Raw genomic sequence first — 6,210 nt, 5'->3', positions numbered from 1 at the left:
AAAATCCACAATTCCAATTGGCACTCCCTCACACCCATGTTTGCAGAGAGGCCAAGGGCTGAATATACATAAACTACCCTCTTGCCTTTATAAGTGTTAGGGTTGCTACAGCACGTCCATGAGATGGTTGGGAAAAACTTGAACCACTTGTATCTATGCTGTAGTTGCCTTGTGGATAGCAGAAGCCTTTATCTCCAGAGCTGGCTGTGTGGCAACTTCCACAAGAAATACGCTCACTGAACATGGTAAAAAACCCACAACTTTTCATCCTTCCTCCTTTTCATTGGGTGTTACGTTCCTGGTGACCATTTTCAGGATTAGGATCCTGGTGACCTTCTTGAAAGGACCTCTGGACTCATGACTGCTACCGACTTTTCTGCAGCTCTTGCATCTGGTGCTAGTCATGTAAGTGGCAAAACAAGTAGGGGAAAAGATACTGATGGAGTCCAGTGGCTCTCAAAGGAACAGCTGTACAGAGCATGGTACAATGGGTTTGCCTAGTGAGTGGGGGCTCTGTCCTGCAAGGCACTGAGGCCCAGATCCTCAAAGGTATTTATGGTCCTAACTTCCACTGATTTGACCCTAACCCAAAATTGTCAAGAGAGGTACTGTATAACTGTGCATAGTGCATCAAAGGGACACACTGATTTCAGTGGAAGTTAGGAGCTAAAATATCTAAATTGAGGCTCAGGGCCTGAGTATCCAGTGATTTCAGGGGGAGTGGGTCTAGCCTTACGTCTCAAAGTAAATCTGTGAGATTTGGAAAGAATGTAGCTAGAAGAACGGTAGATTCCCTTCATTATTCTTCTTGTCTCTGTGTGTGTATGTGTATGAGTGTTCATTCGTCACTATGGCAAAAGCCTACCTAGTTCAGCTGTATTCATGACTTTCATTTTGTAATCACTCTATCCGACTTCCTAAATTGCCTTATCCTGTAGTTAAGCCCTAACCCACTCAAATCAGGCTACATTCTGAAATAAGTGTTTGACCTCTTTGAATGCTAAATAACTGTAAAGGGTTCTGCAAAAAGAAAAGGAGTATTTGTGGCACCTTAGAGACTAACACATTTATTTGAGCATAAGCTTTCGTGAGCTACAGCGATGAAGTGAGCTATAGCTCATGAAAGCTTAGGCTCAAATAAATGTGTTAGTTTCTGAGGTGCCACAAGTACTCCTTTTCTTTTTGTGGATACAGACTAACACGGCTGCTACTCTGAAACCTGTAAAGGGTTCTGTGTGCCCAGAACTGGCTGAACCAGCCTTAATCAGTATGTAGGTGTTGTCAGCAAAAGATACCAAACTTCCAAGAGATACTGGTAAATATAGATAGCCATCCAACCAAGGGGGCTTAATAACTATATTCAAACCAATTCAGTAGGGACTGATTGGATTATTATGGATGCCACATAAGGGAAACAACAGTTCTCCTCTTCCCCCAATGTCTCCAAGTTCTGCAGGAGAACATCTCAGAACAGGTTTTTGATGTATATCCTGGCTTGTCCTAGAAAATGAAACCTTGTCAGCCAGAGGTCCACCCTGGCTCTCCTCATCTGGGAGTGTATACAGGCCAAACCATTCTGATAACTCTGTAGGAAGCATGTTTGAAATGAGAGAGCAAAAGCTTGAAAACTTTTCTTTCAGTGGCCTCAACCGGTTGTCAATATGCCTCACTTTAGCATCTGGTTTAGTTCACTGTGGAGATATCCTCTGAAGTTTACTCTAATTCCTGAAAGGCAATTGATCTAGCTTTGGGGTTACCGCTCCCCCCAGAGGTGGTAGTTTCCTGGCTCACTGTGGAGTTTTTCTCTCTTGTGGTTCAGCAAGGCAGCACTCGCCAAATGTTCAGTAGAATCCTGACACATGGTGCAAAGTTTTATCACCATCACAGCATTATTACATATTTTCTACTGGTTTTAAGCCCCGAGTGTCTGAGGTTGTCTCTTTGCAGGCTTTGGTCAATAAGTTCTCTAAGCCAGTTGAATTTTAAAGATGATGAGCTTTTGCCCAGTTGGGCCCTAACAGTGGCATAGTTAGGGAGTTTTGCTCTATTCTGTCTGGCTCTGCATGATGCAGTTTTACCCACGTTTTTACACAAGATTTTCATGGCAAACACTGTAAGGATTTAAGAGTCTACTGTGAGTTAGTTTGTGTACTAGTACTGATCAAAGTGTATGTGAGTGTGTAATATATATGGATAGTGTGTGTGTGTATACACACCCAAATACATGTATAATCACTCTATAGCTAGATATATCATGCACTATTATATACAACTGTGTGTGTATATAATTCTTTCATGTGCTGATCTGCTTGCAGAACGTTACAAGGGCTCGTCTTTGTTGGTCTTTAAACTCTGGTACCTTGTCTAGACCAGGAAAATTAGTACCCACTTTTTAACAAAAGTACAGCTGCATTGTTGCTCCCGAAAGTGTAATCGCATACCATAGCAGGCTGTCATCATACACTTGTAAAAACACTAGAGCCCTATCTGTATTACACCCTCCATTTTTACAGCCCCTCATGGGAAATTACAGGTCCAAGTTTTCCACCTAGTAGTCAAGGCTCTAGACGGGACCAACCATTTTTCATACCGTTACACAAAGCGTGACTGAGAGCGGGTAGAACACAGACTACTCCATGACTGAATTTGTTTTTTGATGAATTAATACCCAATAAAAAAGGCAAGATTTCATATAGTGCTGATTTATTGTTGGTAAGCTCTATATTGCACTCCAAATAGAGTACTGTGTACAGAAAACCAATCCTTTACATACAGAAATCCAGAAATATTAACTGTAGAACTAGACTTTACATTTAGAGGGGATGAAAATTGGTTAACTTTTACATTTATTGTAAATTTCCTTTGGTGCTTCTCTAATCTTCTCTCCCAAATAGCACATAACAAGTGAATCAAATAACGAAGAGACCATGGCAGACAGGTATTTGCATAACTTTTGTACACAAAAGCCACTCTAGCCCCATTCTACACACAACTCCCATTGACATTATACTGAATGTGGAAATTGTTAGCACTATCTGTAGGTCAAAAACTATTGTAAATTCATAGACAAGGTCTATGAGAGAAAATAACTATGTGAAAATTATTACTATGTGTATGCCATCAACAGTGTGCTTAGGTGCTTTATAGCCAAGTAGGAGACAAAGTCTAAAGAGCTTGCAATGTAAGGCGCTCATCCTGCAAAGATCGACACACATGCTTAATTTGACACATGAGAAGTTCTGCTGACTTCTGTGGCATCTACTCAAGTGCATAAAGTTAAGCATGTGCATAGCCTTTGCAGGATGAAGGATTTAGGCACTGTACAGATGTGGGAGGAGGGTGGAAAACTAGGAATTTGGGGGAGATGGTTGGGAGATGTCCAGGTAATCTCCACGCTGGATTTTAGCATTGAGAGGGAAGAAGACGAAATAAGAAAGGATACAGCCGTGGGTAGGAGAATGTATATAAGGAGGAAGGGCAGTGTGGATAGCAGTCTAATAGGTTATACTGGCTGTAGAATGACTGTGCCTAATAGGGTACAAAATGTGAGCGAGGCCAAACAACAAAAATTAAGATGTTTGTACACCAGTGCGAGGAGCCTAGGTAACAAAATGGAGGAACTAGAGCTACTGGTGCAGGAAGTGAAACCAGATATTATAGGGATAACAGAAACATGGTGGAATAGTAGTCATGACTGGACTACAGGTATTGAAGGGTATGTGCTGTTTAGGAAAGACAGAAATAAAGGTAAAGGTGGTGGAATAGCATTGTATATCAATGATGAGATAGAATGTAAAGAAATAAGATGCGATGCAATGGATAAGACAGAGTCTGTCTGGGCAAAAATTACATTGGGGAAGAAAACTAGTAGAGACTCCCCTACGATAGTGCTTGGGGTGTGCTATAGACCTCCGGGATCTAATTTGGATATGGATAGAGCCATTTTTAATGTTTTTAATAAAGTAAATACTAATGGAAATTGTGTGATCATGGGAGACTTTAACTTCCCAGATATAGACTGGAGGACCAGTGCTAGTAATAATAATAGGGCTCAGATTTTCCTAGATGCGATAGCTGATGGATTCCTTCATCAAGTAGTTGCTCAACCGACTAGAGGGGATGCCATTTTAGATTTGGTTTTGGTGAGTAGTGAGGACCTCATAGAAGAAATGGTTGTAGGGGATAATCTTGGTTCAAGTGATCATGAGCTAATTCAGTTCAAACTGAATGGAAGGATTAACAAAAAAAAATCTGCAACTGGGGTTTTTTATTTCAAAAGGGCTGACTTTCAAAAATGAAGGAAATTAGTTAGGGAAGTGGATTGGACTGAAGAACTTATGGATCTAAAGGTAGAGGAGGCCCGGGATTACTTTAAATCAAAGCTGCAGAAGCTATCGGAAGCCTGTATCCCAAGAAAGGGGAAAAAATTCATAGGAAGGAGTTGTAAACCAAGCTGGATGAGCAAGCATCTTAGAGAGGTGATTAAGAAGAAGCAGAAAGCATACAGGGAGTGGAAGATGGGCGGGATCAGCAAGGAAAGCTACCTTATTGAGGTCAGAACATAGGCTAAAAGTCGAGTAGAGTTGGACCTTGCAAAGGGAATTAAAACCAATAGTAAAAGGTTCTATAGCCATATAAATAAGAAGAAAACTAAGAAAGAAGAAGTGGAGCCGCTAAACACTGAGGATGGAGTGGAGGTTAAGGATAATCTAGGCATGCCCCAATATCTAAACAAATACTTTGCCTCAGTCTTTAATAAGGCTAAAGAGGATCTTGGGGATAATGGTAGCATGACAAACGGGAATGAGGATATGGAGGTAGATATTACCATATCTAAGGTAGAAGCGAAACTTAAACAGCTTAATGGGACTAAATCGGGGGGCCCAGAAAATCATCATCCAAGAATATTAACGGAATTGGCACCTGAAATTGCAAGCCCATTAGCAAGAATATTTAATGAATCTGTAAACTCAGGAGTTGTACAGTATGATTGGAGAATTACTAATATAGTTGCTATTTTTAACAAAGGTAAAAAAAGTGATCCGGGTAACTACAGGCCTGTTAGTTTGACAGCTGTAGTATGCAAGGTCCTGGAAAAAATTTTGAAGGAGAAAATAGTTAAGGACATAGAAGTCAATGGTAAATAGGACAAAATACAACAAGGTTTTACAAAAGGTAGATCGTGCCAAACCAACCTAATCTCCTTTTTTGAGAAAGTAACAGATTTTTTAGACAAAGGAAACGCAATGGATCTAATTTACCTAGATTTCAGAAAGGCATTTGATACCATGCCACATGGGGAATTATTAGTTAAATTGGAAAAGATGGGGATCAATATGAACATTGAAAGGTGAATAAGGAATTGGTTAAAGGGGAGACTACAACAGGTCCTACTGAAAGGCGAGCTGTCAGGTTGGAGGGAGGTTACTAGTGGAGTTCCTCAGAGATCAGTTTTGGGACAAATCTTATTTAATCTTTTTATTACTGACCTTGGCACAAAAAGTAGGAGTGTGCTAATAAAGTTTGCAGATGATACAAAGCTGGGAGGTATTGCCAATTCAGAGAAGGACCGGGATATCATACAGGAGGATCTCTATGACCTTGTAAACTGGAGTAATAGTAATAGGATGAAATTTAATAGTGAGAAGTGTAAGGTTATGCATTTAGGGATTAATAACAAGAATTTTAGTTATAAGCTGGGGATACATCAATGAGAAGTAATGGACGAGGAGAAGGACCTTGGAGTATTGTTGATCATAGGATGACTATGAGCTGCCAATGTGATATGGCTGTGAAAAAAGCTAATGCGGTTTTGGGAAGCATCAGGAGATGCATTTCCAGTAGGGATAAGGAGGTTTTAGTACCATTATACAAGGCACTGGTGAGACCTCACCTAGAATACTGTGTGCAGTTCTGGTCTCCCATGTTTAAAAAGGATGAATTCAAACTGGAGCAGGTACAGAGAAGGGCTACTAGGATGCTCCGAGGAATGGAAAACTTGTCTTATGAAAAAAGACTTAAGGAGCTTGGCTTGTTTAGCCTAACTAAAAGAAGGTTGAGGGGAGATATGATTGCTCTCTATAAATATATCAGAGGGATAAATACTGGAGAGGGAGAGGAATTATTTCAGCTCAGCACCAATGTGGACACAAGAACAAATGGGTATAAACTGGCCACCAGGAAGTTTTGATTTGAAATTAGAGGAAGGTT

Source organism: Dermochelys coriacea, chromosome 6 (genome assembly GCF_009764565.3).
Source record: "Dermochelys coriacea isolate rDerCor1 chromosome 6, rDerCor1.pri.v4, whole genome shotgun sequence".
Taxonomy (NCBI): Eukaryota; Metazoa; Chordata; order Testudines; family Dermochelyidae; genus Dermochelys; species Dermochelys coriacea.
The sequence above is the reverse complement of the archived record's forward strand: the minus strand, read 5'-3'. Positions refer to the sequence as shown.